The sequence below is a fragment of the Giraffa tippelskirchi genome, chromosome 8, assembly GCF_054371585.1.
Source record: "Giraffa tippelskirchi isolate mGirTip1 chromosome 8, T2T-mGirTip1v1.2.pri, whole genome shotgun sequence".
NCBI classification, from domain to species: domain Eukaryota; kingdom Metazoa; phylum Chordata; class Mammalia; order Artiodactyla; family Giraffidae; genus Giraffa; species Giraffa tippelskirchi.
In genome coordinates this window covers 5,573,346-5,595,264 of record NC_137282.1, presented here as the reverse complement: position 1 = coordinate 5,595,264, position 21,919 = coordinate 5,573,346, and the positions used below count along the sequence as shown (strand labels likewise).

The 21,919-nt window shown below is 41.3% G+C and overlaps 2 long non-coding RNA genes across 2 annotated transcripts in view; both read right to left on the bottom strand.

The window, feature by feature from the left end:
- The window catches only part of LOC145517841 (uncharacterized), a 98,293-nt gene that overhangs the window by 45,160 nt on the left and 31,214 nt on the right, over nucleotides 1-21,919 (bottom strand). The gene's annotated exons all lie outside the window — the stretch shown is intronic.
- LOC145517844 (uncharacterized) lies at nucleotides 16,890-21,291 on the bottom strand. Its single transcript, XR_014062381.1, has 3 exons — nucleotides 20,419-21,291; nucleotides 17,621-18,607; nucleotides 16,890-16,984 (listed from the first exon to the last, which is right to left on the bottom strand). It is a non-coding gene; the product is annotated as an uncharacterized LOC145517844 (long non-coding RNA).

The window sequence follows — 21,919 nt, the reverse complement described above, 5'->3', positions numbered from 1 at the left end:
CCAGTTGCAACCTGACAGTTACACACGAAGCATCCTGGTCAACAGAAGCTGAGGAGCCCTTCGAGAGATGCCTCAGCTAGAAGGATATGTTGTTGGAGCTGGGTTTTGCCTGTGTACATTATTAATTTTGGGTCATCTGAAGGACAAGCTACAAAAACATCCACAATAAACATTCTGGCCACTCCTCTCAGCAAAAATCTACTGCTTGTCTTTTTTACAAATGACATGCAGGAGATAAAGGCAGCAGCAAGGCATCAATTTATAGAATGAGATTCTAAAAATATATAGTGTACAGTGGTGAAGACTGGCAGAATGACAAAGGAAGGGGAAGGGGAAGGAGCTCTTACTAGTCCTTCAATCTGAGCACTCGGCCCCCCATTTGGACAGCCCTGAGGGAGAACTCTTCTAAGCTGACATATCCCATGACAGGCTGGGATCACCAATCCTGGTGGTAGGGCAAAGCCCCTCTCCAGTTTCACACCATGGGACGTGACCTCAGAGAATTCAGGTATTGCAGCTTTCCACAAAGGAAAACATGCCACAGTTTTCGCAAAGGTTATAGACATTAAACTCAGTTCAAAAATGGTTAGAAAAAAAAAAAATGGTTAGAAAAGCAAGCATGCTGATCACTCCTGTTTAATCAATCTGTTTCAAGTTCCCCCAATGTTTAATTATGTAAAAAACTTTGCTGTAGATCCATATTCCTTCTGATACTATTCTAGAGCTGGAAAAGAGCCAGGGTAAGTCAGTATCGAAATGGACTTAAAAAATTAATTACAAGTACTTGAAAAGATTTGTGCAAAAACTTTGCCACCCACTTACAGGCCTATGTGAAATCTCTGTCCTTAAAATGTCCCATAGTCCATAAATTCTCCCCCCAGAGAACCCCTAGAAACAACAAAAGAACAAAAGACCTTATCACTGGCCTTTAGAAAAGATAAAACTGCAGCATTGTTTTTTACCCACACAATCAGAAGTCTTTGTTCAGGGTCAAGCGTTTCCCTTCTGCACTTGATGAATCCGCTGTAATTGTGATTGGCACCACAAATGCAGGTGCCCCCAGAGCTCTGGGGTTTGTCCGCCAGGAAAAGGTGCTGACGTTGCCATGTTATGTGACAGTCTTCTCATTTCAAAGTCATTTGCAGTTTCTCAAAAGGAGGGACATACATAGGAAGAGAAAAGAATATTCTCCCAAACTGTTAATGCCGTCTGATTCACCACGCCTTTGACAGCGGAAGGGGTCTGCGTGCATGCTTACATGTGCAGGGTGTGTCTGGCCCTGACTTTATGAGAAGCAAAAGGAACATTCTAGGGACAGAATGACAGCCAGCGAACATGGAATCCAGGCCAGAAATGATGCCCTCACCAACTTCCACAGCAAAATCCTGTGTCACCACCTTAATTAGTTTGAATAAATCAACACAACTCAGAACCTGAGTTACATGGAAAGGGTATTGTGCCATTTAATACCCTGTGTCTTGTGCCATTTGGGAGGTTGAAGTTTTTTGAGAAGAGGATTTATTCATATTCCACTGACTCAAAGGACATGAATTTGAGCAAATTCCAGGAGGTAGTAAATGACAGAGAAGCCTGGTGTGCTGCAGTCCATGGGGTTACAGAGGGTCAGACACAACTGAGTGACTGAACAACAATAATACCATTTCTCAACCTCCCAATTCTACTGCCTGCGATCACTTCGACCCTATTCATCAATTTGGACTACAATTAGGACATCTTTTGTTCCTATAAATAATCAGTCAAAACCTCACCTGCTATCGGGAGGTGATAAGGGTCCCCATCACCATCCAGAGCTGTCTTAGTAGCCAAAGGGGACTGGTCTTCCTTACAATGCCATGAACAGAAAAAGAAAAGAAATTCTAATCAGTCCACTAATCCTGGCACCTATGGTGGCTCCACATCCTCACCAACACTTGCTATTGTTCCATCTTTTAAAGTTATAGCCTATATCCCTGTTAAAGTCATAGCTGTTTTTTTTCTTCAGAAATGGTCAAGCTGAACATAAAATTCATATGGAAATGCGTGGGACTAGGGGATGTGAAGCAGCATCTCATTTTTGCTTTCATTTGCATTTCTTTAATAATAAATGATGTTGAGCTCCTTTCCATGTGCTTAATGGCCACTTTTATATCTTCTTTGGAAATGTTGATTTAAATCATTTGCCCAGATTTTAACTGGATTTTTTTTGTCTTTTTGAGTTGTAGTTCAGTTCAGTTCAGTTCAGTCGCTCAGTCGTGTCCGACTCTTTGCGACCCCATGAATTGCAGCACACCAGGGCTCTCTGTCCATCACCAACTCCTGGAGTCTACCCAAACCCATGTCCATCAAGTCGGTGATGCCATCCAACCATCTCATCCTCTGTCGTCCCCTTCTCCTCCCGCCCCCAATCCTACCCAGCATTAGGGTCTTTTCCAATGAGTCAACCCTTCGCATGAGGTGGCCAAAGTATTGGAGTTTCAGCTTCAACATCAGACCTTCCAATGAACACCCAGGATTGATCTCTTTTAGGATGGATTGATTGGATCTCCTTGCAGTCCAAGGGACTCTCAAGAGTCTTCTCCAACACCACAGTTTAAAAGCATCAATTCTGCGGCGCTCAGCTTTCTTCACCGTCCAACTCTCACATCCATACACGACCACTGGAAAAACCATAGCCTTGACTAGACGGACTTTTGTTGGCAAAGTAATGTCTCTGCTTTTAAATATGCTATCTAGGTAAGAGTTATTCAAATATTTCAAATGCTAGTCCTCCATAGATGCATAATTTGCAGGTATTTTCTCCCATTCTGTGGATTTTCTGTGGATTATCTTTCTACTTTATTGATAATGTCCTTTGAAGTATAAACATTTTTAATTATGGTAAAGTCAAATTTACAGATTTTTTTCTTTAGCTGCACATGCTTTGGATAACATACCTAAGAAAAGTGAAAGTCTGTCAGTCATGTCTGACTCTGTGCGACCCCATGGACTGTAACCTGCAACCTGCCAGGCTCCTCTGTCCATGGAATTCTCCAGGGCAGAATACTGAAGAGCGTAGCTTTTCCCTTCTCCAAGGGATCTTCCCAACCCAGGGATCAAACCCAGGTCTCCCACATTGCAGGTGGATTCTTTACCATCTGAGCCACCCTAAGAAACCATTGCCTAATCCAAGGATGCAAAGATTTGTACCTATGTTATTTTCTTAGTGGTTGCTCTGGTGATTACAATTAATATTTTAAATTATAAGAACCTAGTTCATATCTCTCCTCTCTACCAGTTCATTTAAAAAATATTCTAGGACTTCCCTGATGGTACAGTAGATAAGAATCCACCTACCAATGCAGGGGACATGGGTTCAATCCCTGGTTCAAGAAGATTCCACATGCCATGGAGAAGCTAAGCCCATATGCCACAACTACTGAAGCCCAAGCACCTAGAGACTGTGCTCTGCAACAGAAGAAGCCAACGCAATGAGAAACCCATGCACCACAGAGAAGAATAACCTCTACTCATTGCAATTAGAGAAAGCCCATGAGCAACAACAAAGACCCAACACAACCAAAATTAAATTAATTAATTAATTTAAAAGAGATTAAGTTCTGGAATACAAACTTTAAAAATATCTATTCTAACCTCATCAAATTAAAGTATGTATGCATGCGTCCCAGGTCACTTCAGTCACGTCCATCTCTTTTTGACCCTATGGACAGGCTCCTCTGTCCATGGGATTTCCTAGGCAAGAATACTAGAGTAGGTTGCCATGCCCTCCTCCAGGGGATCTTCCTGACTCAGAGATCTGACCCACGTTCTTACATCTCCTGCATTAGCAGGCAGGTTCTTTACACTAGTACCACCTGGGAAGCCCAAATTAAAGCATGCACAAAGCTAAACACAACCCAAATGTTAACGTCCAAAAAAGGAATAGTCCGTTGCCCCTCAGAGTGAACTACTTCAACAGTGTATGCTTTAGGTTCTTCTAAAGATTGTCTCCACATTTTAAATAATATATTAATACCACTAAATCTTCATTTATCAAATCTGAAAATCTCATTATTTCCTTACTTCTAAGATAGATGAAGATTTATTATTTGATCCCCAAACTCAGAAATGTTGATGTGTATGTCATTATTTTTAGTTGTTTTTTTTCTTTTCTACTGGGTTACCTTTATGAGTTTAGCTCAGTAATACAAGATAGTTCTTTTTCCACTAACTTGAGATAGAATCTCTTTACTTCCTACATTTGGGAGTGGATCTTACCAACTCATCTTCCTTCAACTTCTTCTCCCTTTGTCTTTTTCTCAACTTCAATTAGGAATACTTTGACATTTGCATTGCCAAAGTTGATAATATTTACATACTGTCTTAAAACATTTATAATTTTGAACCTAGTCTACAGGTTAACTAAATGTTGAAAACCAACAGACAATATTTCCATTACTATTACTCAACCATTCATGGTATAGCTAAGTAGTAAACTACAAGAGAAAAAATTTTCCCTGAGATTGCAACATAATTATCTCTGTGCCACTCCAAGAGCAAAGTAATCAGTTATAAGATCAACCAAACCAAGTTTTCTGTCCTTATTTCTACCTCCCTTCTTCCCTAATTGTTCAGATCCTGATACATTTTAATTTGCTACTTATGCGACCATAAGTTCCTTGTGTTTTTGAAAAATCAATTTTGCTTGTCATCAAGATTCTGATGAACTTACTTGAACCACAAATTTCATAAATTCCTAGTAAATATATATTGAAATCAAAGTATCTGAATAACCAGACTATCCCCACTAATAAATAAAGGGTTTTAAAAAATTGCTATTCTTCAAGGATTCTGTATTATTTCCTTTCTATTGCATGACTACTGGAAAAGAAGAGAAAAGGTATCCACTTTGTCCCTTTAGGATAAATTCCAACCCAATTTTAGCCATATCATGTTTTCTCAAAAATTTTGTTAACAATATTGATATCCTATCACCTAGCATGGCTTCTAGGAATCACAGTGACTTCTTATACTCAATATGAACTAACCAAAAGGGAAATAAATATTTTATTTTTCCATCATTGAACTAAAATTGTTTTATTTGTCAAGTTCTAAATAAAAAGCATCTGGCTTCATTTAAAGAATTAACCACTCTGGTTCCCGAAGAGTGTGCATATAATGAAGAATTACAATAATTAAATTCAGGGAAAGAAAGAAGGACCCACAAGCAAAATGTTGACAGTGATAAAAAGTAATACCATTGAGATAAATAAGCAGCCTTAATCATCAAGAGAGTGAATGATTTCTAGCCTCCTAAGTCAAGCTTTATAAAGTTACTCATAGCCTTTCCCATTTATGAAGGTACCACTGTCAGCCTCAGGGAGCACAGATTCTAATTTGGGTCCCCAGACCTCTATGAAGACCTTCTACAAGTTGATAATACGCTTGTAACTGTTTAAAGAGCTTTATGTTTATAAAATTCCTAGGTTGAGGGTTTACGGATTTCAGTAGATTTGTATAGAGTTCCAAGACCCCAGAAAAATTAAATAGTCTACTTGGATATTGTGTGTTGGCAGGCCAAGCCATAAGTTCGTACACCCAACACTGCTTCTTAGAAAAGCTACTAATTCTGTCAGAGCCACACATAACATACCTCTCTTCTTCCCAACTTATTAATTAGTCATGCTACACTCTAAATACCTTCTCTTTCATTTTTCTTATTTCATGCCTATTAGAAATCACACATAGCCTAAATAAAATTAAAAATGGAAGCCTACACCTCCTAAACAGTTATCTTTATAACCATCAGAACCATTGAATAATAGCAAAACATCTGTCAAAAAGTTCACTGAAAATTATTTTAAAACCATAGTAAGCCTCTGGTTCACTCCACAGGGGCCCGGAGAAGTGAAAGTAGAAAGTGTCCTAGATTCCTTAGATGGACACATGCATTCCAGACTGAGGACCGTACGTTGCATGGAAAGACAGGGGCTGGCTCTCCAGTGAAGGCTCAGGGAGCTAGTGTCTGGGGTAGAATGAGATATCCCCTCCTGGTGGCAGGAACTCGCCGCCCCTTGAGCCCCCTAGTGTTAAGAAAAAGTCACCATGATTGGTGGTCCTCTTGGGATTTTTCGAGGCACACCTACCACATTTAGGTGCACTTTTCTGACCCTGTTGACCACAGCGGCTGTCCACTGAGTGAGGCTGAGGACAAGTGGAGATTCTCCAGTGGGTCCAAGCTGCAAGGATGTAAGCTTGACTCAAGACAGCTCTTAACCGCAGTGCTCTTAGCAGCTAGAAGTGGGCTGTAGAGAAACTCACAACACTCCTTGTAAGGGAACATGAAAGGCTGCAGAAAGAGTTCTCCCCATGGGTGGAAGATGGAATAGGATAGTTTTCTTTCACTCAGTCAGTTGTGCTAACAAGAAAGCTTGAAACATGAGGGCTTACAATAAAGACTGTTTCTCACTCACTGGAATGCTGGCTCTAGGTGAACAGAGCATGGAGCCCTGCTCGGCATGTTTTCTTAGTCTTATGCACAAAATGAAAGCACAGCCTCCTTCTATGGCCTTGCATTCTTTTGTCAGACAAGAGAGACCGTCTCAAAGCTCACGACAACATCCTGATGGCTTATCTGGACATGCCAGGTGTGTCTGGCCACATTCCACCGGTCAAAACATGTCATGTGGCAAAGCCTAATCAATGGTCTCTAGAGGGGAAACTTAATCACTGACAGTGAGTAGCCTATATAATCCTTTAATAGGAAGGGAAAGGACTAGTTAGGGAAAATAGTATTGGGTTGGCCAAAAAGTTCATAACGTTTTATGGAAAAACCTGAACAAGTTATTAACGTATGGCCAACCCAATATAATCTACCACAAGCAGTGCATATCATTGTTCACTGTTACTGGATATGGTTTAAGATATGGTTTCAGAATACCTGGTTGAGGAATCTAACAAAAAATGATACAAATGAACTTACTTACAAAACTGACTCACCAATCTTGAAACCAAAATTAATGGTAACCAAGGGGAAATTGTGGCGGGAATGATAAATTAGGAGACTGGGATTAACATACACACACCACTGTATATAAAATAGATCTAACAAGGACCTACTGTATAACACAGGCAACTCTGCTCAACACTCCATAATGACCACATGGGACAAGAATCTGAAAAAGAATGGGTCCATGGAGACTTCCCTGGTGGTCCAGTGGCTAAGACTGCACGCCTCCTGCAGGGGGCCTGGGTTTGACCCCTGGTCAGGGAACTAGATCCCACATGCTGCAACTAAGAATTCACATGCTGCGACTAAAGATCCCGTGTGCCACAGCTAAGACCCGGTGCAGCCAAATAAATAATTTTTTTTTTTAATGGATAGATACATGTATAACTGAATCACTTTGCTGTACAGCAGAAACTAACATAATATTGTAAATCAACTACCCTCCAAAAAAACTTTTTAATGAAGAAAAAGGCCAACCGATGGGGAGTAGCTGACAGTTTAGCTGATTCATGAATAGAGATCTGGTACTACGAGACTTGAGGAGGAAGTGTATGTGTAGACCTCTCCAAGTGGACCCAGAGTAGGAAGGTACTTATGACTCATGTGGCTCCTCACCAGAGAGTCCCACCATGGAGGAAACTCTTAAGAATCAGACAATCGTTCTAGATGTTAGTCAGCCTTGGTCTTGCACCAGTAAATTCATGAACTAAGCGACTATGACAACAGGGACAAAGAAAGATCCCCATGAAGAGATGCTGGTCACTTTTTCTGATGAGTGTTCCAACTGCCAGCAGCAGCAGGAACCAGCCCTCAGCTAAGGGAAATAAAACCGCTTCCTTAGGCAAGGGCAAAGTAACCAACTAGACATCTTGTAGCAGGTTGATCACATTAGACTCCCCTTATCAGGGTGAGGACATTGATTTTCATCACTGTTTTTGGATCAGCAACCACACATAGTGACAAGGCATCCTTACAAATTGTCTCTGCAGTCTCCCAGTCACCCTGGAGCCTGGTCCTATAGCCAGCCTGCCCACTGGTTCCGTGGGCTACATCGTTTCCTCCCAATAAATCCTTGCAGCTCAGAGTCAGTTTCTGCTACTTGAAACAAAGAATCTAGACTGAGAAACAAAGTCCTTGGGATTTGTGCTCAGTCACTTTCCTTATGAAACAAAGCCCTGAACTCCCAGCTTCAAAATCCTGCTGTTTGTGACAATATGGAGGAGACTTGAGGGCATTATGCTAAGTACAATGAGACAGAGAGAGACAGACACTGCGTGATCTCATTTACATGTGGGATCTAAAAAAGTCAGATTCAGAGAAACAGAGAACACGTTGGCAGCTGTCAGGGGCTAATAGTGGGGAGTGGGGAAGATAGGTGAAGCTGATCAAAGGGTACGAACTTTCATTACAAGATGAGTGAGTTTGGGGGTGTAACATACAACACGCAGGCTATAGTCAGCAATACTGCATTGTATGTATATTTGAAATTTGCTAAAAGTGGATTCTAAAAGTTCTCACCACAAAAAGCAGTTTGTAACTACATGAAGTGTAGATATTTTAACTAACCTTATTGTGGTAATCATTTTACTATATATACAGATGTCAAATCATTGCATTGTACATCTTAAACTTGCACAATGTTATCTGTGAATCATACTTCAATAGAGCTGGGGAAAAAAATGGTCAGCTTCTCCATAAATAAAGAAGGAAGTTTCCTCCTTTTTAGAATCATAGGTCTGGCACCCAAGCTATAATCAAATCAATACAAGAGGAATTTCAAGAGATTCAAGTTTAGGCTACCTAGGCAAAATCAGGGCTAAGGTGAGCAATGCACCACTGAATTTGCTCCATGCAGGCAGCAAGCTGTCGTTCACTATAGCAGATGCTTCTCTTTCATAAAACCAATGCATATTTCTTGGCTATTTTGCCATCTTTTCCAAATACTTAATTTTTTCTGAATAAAATAACTCAAATTAGGCAGTTCTCTATTTAAAATCTAGTAGTAACTGTTAGCATGTCTGTAAGTTTTCCTTAGGCATTTTTACTAAAGTGATACATCTGGCAGCTTTTTAGTGACCAAAATTAGAAAGAGTTCAGACAACTCCAAAGCAACCTCTTAGCACTTATCTGGGTCTCCTGGATACTTTTTTAAGTCTCATGTTACATCCTCCCGCCTGCATCAGACTCCCGCCAGCCTTGGTGTAATGCCTTAGTCAAGATAGTCGAAACTCTGAAATCATAGTGACCAACTTAAAGCATCAAAGGTTCATTTCATGTCTATCTCGTTCATCTAATGTATATGTAAGGCAGTTCTTTCGTGATCTCAACTTAAATCTCCATAGCCCTTTGGCCTGAACAAGTCACGTGTCCTCAGCCTCACTACTGCAGAGGCTTGGGGTGCAGGAAAAAAACACCAACCGTAGGTGGAGAAGAACCAGGTGTTAGTCATCTGTCCTAGCATTCAAAAGCATAGCTTTCTTCACTAGCTGTTACATGTCTGACACTTTGTATGCACCAGGGCTATGAACTTGAGCTATCCATAGCCTTTCCTTGAAGGAGATTACAATTTAGGAAAATGCAGAGGTGAGAAACAACCAAACAATTAACAACTTCACATAATAAGCACAGGACAGAGGTCACTGTTTAAGCTCAAGGAAGGGGAAAGCAGGGTGAGATTCTTGGAGGAGGTGATTTTTGAGCTAAGTTTTTAAGGATCTACTCCAAACCAAGCAGATGATGGATGGGAAAAGAACATTCTAGACAAAGAGATCAGAATGTGAGGATGCCTTGAAAAACAGGAACAGCATGGTGATTTCAGAGACGGTGAATCAGAGGAGAGAAGAGATGAAGTCACAAAAGTTGACTTGTAACTACTTTCCTAAAGGATACTCATCAGAGCTGAGTCCCCTGATGTGCTCCATGGTAAAAAGACTCATTGGTTAAAAGTGTAATATGACTCTGAGAAATCCATAATTGAAAAAGACACATGTACCCCAATGTTCATTGCAGCACTAATTACAATAACTAGGACATGGAAGCAACCTAGACATCCATCAACAGATGAATGGATAAAGAAGCTGTGGTACATGTATACAGTGGAATATTGTATGTGATGTTCTTAGTCACTCAGTCGCATCTGACTCTTTGTGACCCCGTGGACTGTAGCCCGTCAGACACCTCTGTCCATGGGAATTCTCCAGGCCAGAATACTGGAGTGGGTTGCCGTGCCCTTCTCCAAGGGATCTTCCCAACCCAGGGATCCAACCCAGATCTCTGGCATTGCAGGCAGATTCTTTACCAACTGAGCTACCAGGGAAGCCCCTGGTAGCTCAGTAATACATATACAAGGAATATATATTATACAAGGAATATTGTATTAAAAGGCATAAAAAGGAATGTATTTGAGTCAGTGGTAATGAGGTGGATAAACCTAGAGCCTCTTATACAGAGTGAAGTCAGAAAGAGAAAGACAAATATTGTATATTAACGTATATATATGGAATCTAGAAAGATGGTACTGATGAACCCATTTGCAGGGCAGCAATAGAGACATAGAGAACAGACTTGTGGACACAGTGAGGGAAGAGGAGCCTGGGACAAGTAGAGAGCAGTGTGGAACCATGTATCATCACCACATGTAAAATAGAGAGCCAGTGGGAATGTGAGTTTATGACACAGGGAGCTCACCCCTGGTGCTCTGTGACAATGTAGAGAGGTGGAATGGGGTAGGAGGTGGGAGGGAGATTCAAGAAGGAGGGCACATATGTATACCTATGTCTGATTCATGTTGATGGGTGTCAGAAACCAACACAATATTGTAAAGCAATGATCCTCCAATTGAAAATAAGTAATTTTTAAAAGTATAATATGTTGGGGAGAGAAAGAAATGGCAACCCACTCCAGTGTTCTTGCCTGAAGAATCTTGTGGACAGAGGAGTCTGGTGGGCTGCCATCTATGGGGTCGCACAGAGTCAGACACGACTGAAGTGACTTAGCCACAGCAGCATGTTGGGGAAACTATAATAACATTTTAGCATACCAAGAGTTGTAAGAAACTCAATGGTAACCAAAGCAGCTTGACCTTTTATGACTAGACTTATCAAAGAATGTGAAATCCTAATAACAGCTCACAGAACAGGGAGGCTAGGGAATAGAGATGGAAAAAGTCAAGAGCTAAATTTATCGATAAATAATTTATAGATAAATTATAGATAAATGCTAAAGAATGTGAATTTTATCCTGAATGTTATCAGGGCAGCGAAGGATTCTAAATAGGATAAAAATTATAAAATGCTACTACAGGGTGGTTATCCAGGCATGAAACTATTAGGGCCTGAATGGCTGTTTTTAGAATTATGTCACTGAATCTGCCAGGACTGTCTGTTCAAAGTCTGGGTGCATAATTTTCTCCATCTCTGTATACATACACACATTCCACACCCAAGATTCTATGTACAGCAGAGGCTCCATAAAATGAAGAATGATTCAGAGCATTAAGTGGCTTTTGAAATGGTTCCCAATGATCTCTGCCCTCTTGGACTTCACACCCTTTGTATAATTGTTGTTATTGTTTAGTCGCTCAGTCATGTCTGCCTCTTTGATGACCCCATGGACTGTAACCTGCCAGGCTCCTCCTTCCATGGGATTCTCCAGGCAAGAGTACTGGAGTGGGGTGCCGTTTCCAGGGGATCTTCCTGACCCAGAGACCCAGAGACTGAACCTACACCTCCTGCACTGGCAGGCAGATTCCTAACCACTGAGACACCTAGGAAGCCCCCTTTGCATAATCCCCTCCTCTTAGGCATGGGCTGGACCTAATGACTTACTTCTAACAAATGGAATGTCATTCTGTGGTTAGGCTACAGAAGACTGTGACTTCCACATTTCTTTTCATTTTCTCTTGCTGGAATTTACTCTTGCCTTCTTGCTTGCTTGCTACCATTTTGTAGGATGTTTTGTGGATAGACCTACATGGCAAGGAACTGCAAGAGACCTGCAGCCAGCAACTCATGACGAGCGAAAGCCTCAGTTTACCAGACCACAGGGGATTTAATCCTACCAACAACCATGTAGGTGAGCTTCAAAGGGGATTCTCCCAGTCGAGCCTTGTGTAGCTGTAGTCTTTGAAGAGGACCCAGCCAAATGTGATTCCTGACCTACAGAAACTGTGAGATCATGTATTTTTTTAGCTGCTAAGTTTTGGGATAATTTGTTATGTAGCAATAACTAGCACGGTAAATGAATAGATGAAAACATCAATCAGTATACTTTTCTCTATTTTACGTCCTTGGTATTTATCAAGTCTCATCCCTTCCTCTTTGGTACTTGAATGCCTCAACAGCCGTGTGTCTAGTGGTACAATGAGCCCCCATCCTTTTCTCCTTTTCCACTATTCTTGCCTTTTCCCGTGTGACTTAGTCATCGTTTCCTATCTCCTGACATTGGGTTTAGCTGCATAAGGCTTTGGCTAATAGAAGCTTAGGCTTAAGAGGCCTTCAGTGTTTTCACTCAAATCGTCTCTCAGTGGTGCCACTGCTGTGAGAAGAATGTGTCCAAACTCGTCTGCTCATTCTGCAGGGAGGCTGAGAGACGTGGGACTGAGAACACGGTCAAGCCCAGTCTGGGTCACCTGACTCCCAGGCCATCCACTGAATCATGAGCTAAATAGATGCTTAGTCATGTGTGCTGCTAAGACTTCACAATTTTTGTTGTTAACATTACTACGCGGGTAGCTGATTGATACTACCTGTGTTCTAGAAAGGGGGGTGTGTTCTTCCTGCTGAAGAACAGTTAAGTACTTGAGTCTAAACATTAGCTCAAATAAAGAAAAAAGTATGTAGCTAATTTTTTTTCAGGTAATACGAAAACATTTGATCAATTTTCCTAAACTCTGAAATTTTTAGATCCTATTATTAGTGACTTGATACCACCCTCAACAAGTAACGCAGAAAAAGTGGATTCCAGTTGATCACTTACCTTAATAGGTTATAGACATATATGAAGCTATGTAAAAGAAAATCCTCTTTTTCTCTCATACAAAATTACTTTTCTAGGGTTTCTATTGTTCTGGTTGGTATAAAATCAATAGGGAGGGGAAAAAACTTTACTTAATTGTCCCTTTCCCATTACCATGGCTCATAAGTTTGATGCTTTTAAGGAACTTATTGACTCCCTGTGATCATAATTAGCTGGAGGTCATCAAAGTGCAGGGCAACTCTCATTCTGTTAGCTAAGTCTTTTCCATTAAATTTGTCATCACAGGGAGCAATGTTGAAGGGAAATGTAGTCCATGAATATTTCACATGTAACCTAAGAAACTCACTCTGTGGTGGACTGAATTATGTTGGAACCAAAGACTCCTACTTGACTCCCTTTAAGTCATTTGAAAGAAATGACTGTGATTTGCTTGTTACTATTTTTCTTTCCAGTTTATATCCCATTTTGTTTGTTTGTTTTTTAAAATGGACCTGATAAAAGTATTTCTTATTGCTCGACTCAAATTACCCAATCCCTTTCCTAAGACAGTTGAATCTTTCCATAATATTTATATAGTAAACCAGAGCTTTTCTGGGTGCTAGTATCCTAGCCAAATGCTTTATCATAAGCTATACGTTTTTCAGACTTTCTGCACTGATAGAATGTTTTGAAATTCACAATATTGGGAAAAGTGTTTACCACTCAAATCATACGGCAAATTGAACCCATTTTAATGAGGATGTGGAAATACTACTCCCTTGAAACACCAGTCTAGGCTTCAATTGCTATAATTATCCCTCAGCAGGAAGATGGTAGAGACTTTCCCAGCTGCACCAGCTGCATGGCTGTTGAGATGAAGAGGAGGAACAAACCGGGGCTCATGGGGGTTCTGGAATAAACAAAAGTGCAGATCCAAGAAAGAGATGATCCAAAAACAATCCAAATTTGAACAGACACAGGGCAAAATCAAACCAGATTTATCACTGTTTTGGAGTGCAGAGTAGAGCTCTTGTCAATGCTGGCTGCCAGGGTGGGACTTTCCAAGACCTCCATTAAAGCAGGACGCAGAAGAGCAGGAACATGAGCCAGACTCCAAGGGTGGGAGAAAATAACACAACATTGTAAAGCAACTATATGCCAACAAAAGTGAATTGCAAACAATTAGGCGAGATAACCATACACCCAATACTTTGTCTTTAAATACTTAAAAGCCAGTACAAGACCAAAATGAATGTCATGGCTTTGTTATCAGGCAAAATGGGTCTTTGCCCCAAACTATTTGAGTGGAGGACTATAACAAGAAAGGAGAAAGTTTAGATGTTGGTCAATCTTTCTCCAAGTCCGAGAGGTGATAGAAGGGAAAGGTGATAAGGTCTTCTAGAGGTCTGAGCAATACCAGACAAGAGACCTGTGCCTCACAAGTCCTTTCTACAACATGGTGAGTGGGCTGCCTTGCTGATGTCTCTCATAAAACCACTGCATAGGGTCAACACTACAGGGAAGACTGGGAGGAGTGTCTGTGGCTGGGGGGGAGGTGGGGGCAGGCGGTGCCAGGTGACAACCCTGGCTTTTTCAAAGGGTGACTACGCAGGAGGACACCTCCGATTTCCTTATACTTAGAAACAGGAAACTAGAGCTAAACAAGGCCTCTGATCACCCCGTCGTCCATTCCCTCAAAACAAACAAATAACAACAACGAAAAAAACAATATCTGAGGGTTTGGAATAAGGCAGAAGCCAGGTGAGCTGTGCTGACCTATGGCTAGAGGCTATGGAAGAAAGTGAAAGTGAAAGTCGCTCAGTGTGTCCAACTCTTTGTGACTCCATACAGTCCATGGGATTCTCCAGGCCAGAATACTGGAGTGGGTAGCCTTTCCTTCTCCAGGGGACCTTCCCAACACAGGGATGAAACCCAGGTCTCCCACACTGCAGGCGAATTCTTTACCAGCTGAGCCACAAGGGAGGGAAGACTGGTGCTTAAATCTCCTATAGGATGGCTGTTATTTCTTGATGAGCCTTTATAGAAGCAAGTCAAGCCTGAAGACCAGACTGGTTTGGCTCTTAGTGGGGCGGGAGACCAGCCGAACAATGAGAGTGATGTAGACTGAGGGAAAATGATCTATTTCCATCACTGACCTAGAGGCCTTCAATTAAGCCTCTTAGAGCTATAGGCAAAGGCCAGACCACTAAGATCTGGTTAATGAGTTTTTTAAAAGCCTTTGAAGGTGTAACTTTTTTCCTTCTACTAGTGATATAAATCCAGCTAATACTGACATAAATACAAGTTTCTTATTCTCACTTTACAGAAGTCTGGAAGGAGATAATTCTTGATTGTGGTAATTCAAAGATGTCATCAACTATCCAAGGTCTTTCTATCTTTCTGCTACACTGTCCTCAGTATACGGCTTTTATTTCCATGAATGTAAGATGTTTGTCGCATCTCCAGGCATCAAGACTGCATTCCAAGAAGAAAGGAGTGGAAAGCCAAAAAGACAGAAGAGTTTTCTTCTGGTAAGATGTCTCATTTTGTTTTATTTTTACGTACTGTCATTAATGGTGTATACCCCTATATTCTTCTACTACAAAAACTGAAGAAATGTTTTAACTACTCTATTTTTCTTGTTATTCTTTTTGACAGCTTTACTGAGGTGTAAGTTATATACCATTAAATTCACTCTTTTGGTATACAATTCAATGAGTTTTGGAAAATTTATAGAATTGTATAACTGTCACTACAATCCAATTTTAGAGCATTTCTATCACCCCCAAAAAGATTCTTCATGCCCATCTGCAATCACTCTCAATTCCTACCTACACCCCAGGCAATCACTATCTGTCTTTAAAGAGTTTTCTTTCCTGGACATTTCATATAAGTAAAACTATATAATATGTGATATTTTGTGCCTGGATTCTTTCTCTTCACAAAACACTTTGGGGTCCATTTATGTTGTAGCATGTATCAGTGGCCCATTCTTCTTTGACTAGTGAATAGCACTTCATTCTTTAGAAACATCACATTTTATTTATCCACTCACTATTTAGTAGACTTTTGGGTTATTCAGTATTGGATTATTGTAAATAATGATGCTTAAGCATTTATGAACAAGTCTGTGTATAGACAGATGTTTACTTCTTTTAGATGGATTCCTAGGAGTGGAATAGTAAGCATGAGAAATTTATGATAAAATGATTAATTTTAAGAAACTGCTTTAATAAAGGTTAAAGAACAAAAGCATTTTTTAAAAAAACTGTCACTGCAATAACCTGTTAGTGAATACAGAACATAAAAAGAGCTAAATTGTGATATAAAAAACTAAAACAGGGGTAAGAATAAAGTTATTGTATGCAATCAAAGTTAAGTTTCTTATCAGCACAAAACATACAGTTATATCTCTAAGATGTTTTATGTAAGTTTCATGATCACTACAAAGCAAAACCTAGAGTAAATACACAAAAGATAAGGAGGAGGGAAGGAAGCCAAGATACCAGTATGGAAAACCATCAATTCACAAAGGAAGACAGAGAAAAAGAAGGGAACATGGGAACTACAAGACAGTCAGAAAACAACAGGGTGGCATTAGTGAGTCCCTGCTGCTGCTGCTAAGTCGCTTCAGTCGTGTCCCACTCTGCGCGACCCCGTAAACAGCAGCCCACCAGGCTCCCCCATCCCTGGGATTCTCCAGGCAAGAACACTGGAGTGGGCTGCCATTTCTTTCTCCAATGCATGAAAGTGAAAAGTGAAAGTGAAGTTGTGTCCGACTCTTAGCGATCCCATGGACTGCAGCCTACCAGGCTCCTCCATCCATGGGATTTTCCAGGCCAGAGTACTGGAGTGGGGTGCTATTGCTTATACAAGTGAGTCCCTACCTATCAATAATTAATTTAAATATAAATTGAATTCTCTAATCAAAAGACAAAGAGTGGCTGAATAGATCTTTAACTTTTTATTTTTTATTTTCTGTCTGGCACAGTATCTCTGCAGCGGGCACACAGACTGTTAACCACTGGACAGCCATGGAAGTTCCTGAATTTAAAAAAAAAAGAAACACTTAATTATATCTTGCCTACAAGAGATTCACTTCAGCTCCATGAACACACACAGGCTCAAAATGAAGAGAAGGGAAAAGATATTCACGCAACTAGAAACCAAAAGAGAGCAGAAATAGCTATATTTATTATCATACAAAACAGACTGTAACTCAAAAACTGTAACAAGAGATAAAGAAGATCATTATATAATGATAAAGGGGTCAGTTCATCAACAGACTATAACAACCATAAATTTATATGCATCCAACATATGAGCACCCAAGTATTTTAAACCATCATTAACAGATCTGAAGGGAAAAACAGACAATTCAATAATGAACAATTATACATCAACAAATTGAATAAGCTAAAAGAAATGGATAAAAGCCTAGAAACATCTAACTTATCAAGACTGAATCATGAATAAATCAAAAAAAAAATCAGTAAGGAGATTGACTTAGTAACCAAAAATCTTCTAACAAAGAGAAGCCCGGGACCAAATAGCTTCACCTGCAAACTCTACCAAACATGGAAAGAAGAATGAATGTCAGTCCTTCTTAAACTCTTCCCCAAAAATACTGCAGAGGAAGGAACACGTCCAAACTTATGTTACAAGGTCAGCATTAATTACCTGAGTGAGAAAATGGTTCGGTTCAGTTCAGTTCAGTCACTCAGTCATGTTTGACTCTTTGCGACTCCATGGACCGCAGCACGCCAGGCCTCCCTGTCCATCACCAACTCCTGGAGTCCACCCAAAACCATGTCCATCAAGTCAGTGATGCCATCCAACCATCTCATCCTCTGGTGTCCCCTTCTCCTCCTGCCCTCAATCTTTCCCAGCGTCAGGGTCTTATTCCAATGAGTCAGCTCTTCGCATCAGGTGGCCAAAGTATTGGAGTTTCAGCTTCAACAACAGTCCTTCCAGTGAGCACCCAGGACTGATCTCCTTTAGGATGGACTGGTTGGATCTCCTTGCAGTCCAAGGGACTCTCAAGAGTCTTCTCCAACACCACAGTTCAAAAGCATCAATTTTTTAGCGCTCGGCTTTCTTTAGAGTCCAACTCTCACATCCATACATGACCACTGGAAAAACCATAGCCTTGACTAGATGGACTTTTGTTGGCAAAGTAATGTCTCTGCTTTTTAATATGCTGAATAGGTTGGTCATAACTTTCTTTCCAAGGAGTAAGCACCTTTTAATTTCATAGCTGCAGTCACCATCTGCAGTGATTCTGGAGCCCCTCAAAACAAAGTCAGCCACTGTTTCCACTGTTTCCCCATCTATTTCCCATGAAGTTATGGGACCGGATGCCATGATCTTAGTTTTCTGAATGTTGAGCTTTAAGCCAACTTTTTCACTCTCTCTTTCACTTTCATCAAGAGGCTCTTTAGTTCTTCTTCACTTTCTGCCATAAGGGTGATATCATCTGCATATCTGAGGTATTGATATTTCTCCCAGTAATCTTGATTTCAGCTTGTGCTTCCTCTAGCCCAGCGTTTCTCATGATGTACTCTACATATAAGTTAAATAAGCAGGGTGACAATATATAGCCTTGATGTAGTTCTTTTCCTATCTGGAACCAGTCTGAGAAAATGGTAGCCTCAACCAAAGTGAAGCCTGCGAGGAAGGGAAGATGACTTGGGCTTAATGAAATCATAGGGAGTGGATAAGCAGGGTGGCTGGTCAAATATGGAGTGTAATATCCCCTATTCTGCTTTTCAGTGGGGCTCTAAATCATAGAGAGACATTTCCGTTATCAAAGAGAATGGCTAGAGGGAGAAAACGACATCAGTGTGCCATACTTTTAAATTTTACTCATTGCTGAATCTGACCCATTTTCACATGAGCTGCAGTTTGATTTTACACTGCTCTCGAGAGCACTGCAGGATGGAATAACTTGTGACACTAGCCTGTTGCTGGTAACTAGTTTAATGAAGCATTGTATTCTAAACGATATAATGCGGGCGAGGTGAGGAGAGAAATGTTTTTCAGGAGCCATACGAATTTGGCTTTTGGTTGGCTATCCCTGAAAATTGTCCAAAATAAATCAGTACCGAATAAAAGATAGAACCAGATGTCAGGTATAATGGGGAGTCACCAAAGGGAGTGACAGCAGTGACATGAAAGAGCTGAGGGCCCTCTGAATTAAAAGGTCCCATTTGTTGATACAAGTTCTGTGCCTTGTCAGGGCTGCAGACACCTGCTTTATTGACAGGCAGAATTTCCAAGGCTTATCATCATGAAATACAGTACTCTGAAATTCCTTGGAGTTCCAGCTTGAAAACCAAAGCCAGAAGCAGATAATTGGCTAGATTTTGATAACTGCTTTCTCTGACAGAAGTTTCAAATTGCAGGCCAGTTTCCCAAGCCCCCACCAAAGCTCTCCTTCATTTCCAGAACAGAACAGTAACAGGACATCATGGGCCGGTGACTCTGTGTGGAGAAGCACCATCAGCACATCGAGGGGTGTGCAATTCAAGGCACCCGGAAGGAAATGGGGGAGGATGGTAAGAGTCCCTCTCCAAAGAGATCCCACACCCTTTGCCATCTGACTCCAGGGAATAAAGAAACAGAAATGGGATTGCTGGATCATACAGAAGCTCTATATTCAGTTTTCTGAGGAACCTCCATACTGGTCTCCACAGGGGCTCTACCAATTTACATTCCCACCAACAGTGTAGGAGGGTTTCCTTTCCTCCACATCCTCTCCAGCATTTATTGTTCATACATTTTCTCATGATGGGCATTCTGACTGGTATGAAGTGGTACCCTAAAACATCCATCAACAGAGGAATGGATAAAAAAGGATGTGGTACATATATGTACACTGTATACACACATATACCATGGAATATTACTCAGCCAAAAAAAAAGAAATGAAATTGTGTTATTTGCAGAGACATGGATGGACCTAGAGACTGTCACACAGACTGAAGTAAGTTAGAAAGAGAAAAATAAATATTAAATATTAATGCATGTATGTGGAATCTAGAAAAAGAGTACAGATGAACCTATTTGCAAAGCAGAAATAGAGACACAGACCAAGAACAAATGTATGAGCACCAAGAGGGGGGTGGGGTGGGGTAAACCGGGAGATTGTGATTGACATCTAGACACTGCTATGTATAAAAGAGACAACTACTGAGAGCTCACCGGGTAGCACACACACAAATAATGAGAACCTACTGCAGAGCACAAAACAAACAAACAGCGACATAGGGATATGGCTCGTCCACCCAGCCCCGTGGCCAGGGCTGCCACAGACGCTGCTGTTTGCTCACTTCTACACTCTGTTACACAGCGAGTTATCAGACACTCAGTAAGTCAGGTCAGTCACTCAGTCGTGTCCAACTCTTTGTGACCCCATGGACTGCAACACGCCAGGCTTCCCTGTCTATCACCAACTCCCGAAGCTTGCTCAAACTCACGTCCATTGAGTCGGTGATGCCATCCAACCATCTCATCCTCTGCCATCCCCTTCTCCTCCTGCCTTCAATCTTTCCCAGCATCAGAGTCTTTTCTAATGAGTCAGCTCTTCACATCAGGTGCCAAAGTATTGGAGCTTTTCAGCATCAGTCCTTCCAGTGAATATTCAGGATTGATTTATTTTAGGATTGACTGGTTGGATCTCCTTGCAGTCCAAGAGAGTCTCAAAAGCCTTCTCCAACACCACAGTTCAAAAGCATCAACTAGTATCATTGACTTCATGAGTGGTGAATTCTGAGGACACCAAGACAAATAATAAATAAGGACTCCTTTCTTGGATCAAGGTGAGAATGACTGCAGTCTCCACTGAGAGCTGTCTCTGTAGACATTTGGAGTGTTGATCCTATTTATTCCTCTCAATAACCACAAAATGTAGGTATTGCTGTCATTATTTAAATGGTAGTGAAAATGAGGTTCAGAAAGGCCAAGTGATTGTATCTAAGCTCATGCATCTGAAACAGTTGTTCAACCAGAATTTGATTTTCTTCTACTCTGACCCCAAATTCCTTGTTCTTAACTGTGCTTAGGCTTGTGCCTAGAGGGGGAGATAAAACATGGACACAAGCAAGTGTAACCAGGGCAGGCATGATGATCCCTGTAATGCTGTCTATATACCCAACGTTGTTCTAAACTTGGTTTAATGTATTTAATCCCCACATCCATGCCATAACATAGGTCCTAGTACTATCTTCAGGCTTCGTGGGTAGCTCAGCTGGTAAAGATTCTGCCTGCAATGCTGGAGACCCCAATTTGATCCCTGGGCCAGGAAGATCCCCTGGAGGAGGGCATGGCAACCCACTCCAGTACTGTTACCTGGGGAATCTCATGGACAGAGGGCCTGGCAGACTACATTCTATAGGTCACAAAGAGTCAGACATGACTGAGCGACTACACACACCACAATACAGTTTTATCTTCATTTTAAGGATGGAGAAACTGAACCACAGACATTCACCAAAACCCATACAAGCAGTAAAGGACAATGTTGGGGTCTGAACCCGGGGAGACTGACTCCAAGGACCCATGCTGTCAACTCATGCTCTCCTGGCACCCTGGAAGGGAGAGCACAGATTCAGAGCTAGAGGAGGCTGTGGTTTCCTGAGGTTCTCAAGCAGAAGATGTGGAAGAGCTAAGGGTTTGGGGGAAGGTGACCCTTTTGAACTGGGTTTCAGAAAAGAGGGAGATATGTAGGAGGGTGAGGTCTGTCGGGTGGAAGAAATTCTACCTAAGCAGACCTCTCCACTGTTCCGCCTTTATTCCGTCTTCAGCACTGCTTCTTCATAGCACTTCGTCAGTCGTCATCACTCACGTATTTCCTTTCTTCCTTATAGAAGGACCACAAGGGCAGGAGCCAGACACTCACCACTGTGTGCCCAGGGCTGGCTCTCCTCCGGGCACACAGGTCCTAGGTCTCTGTGCCCCTAATCTCTTTTTATAAGGACA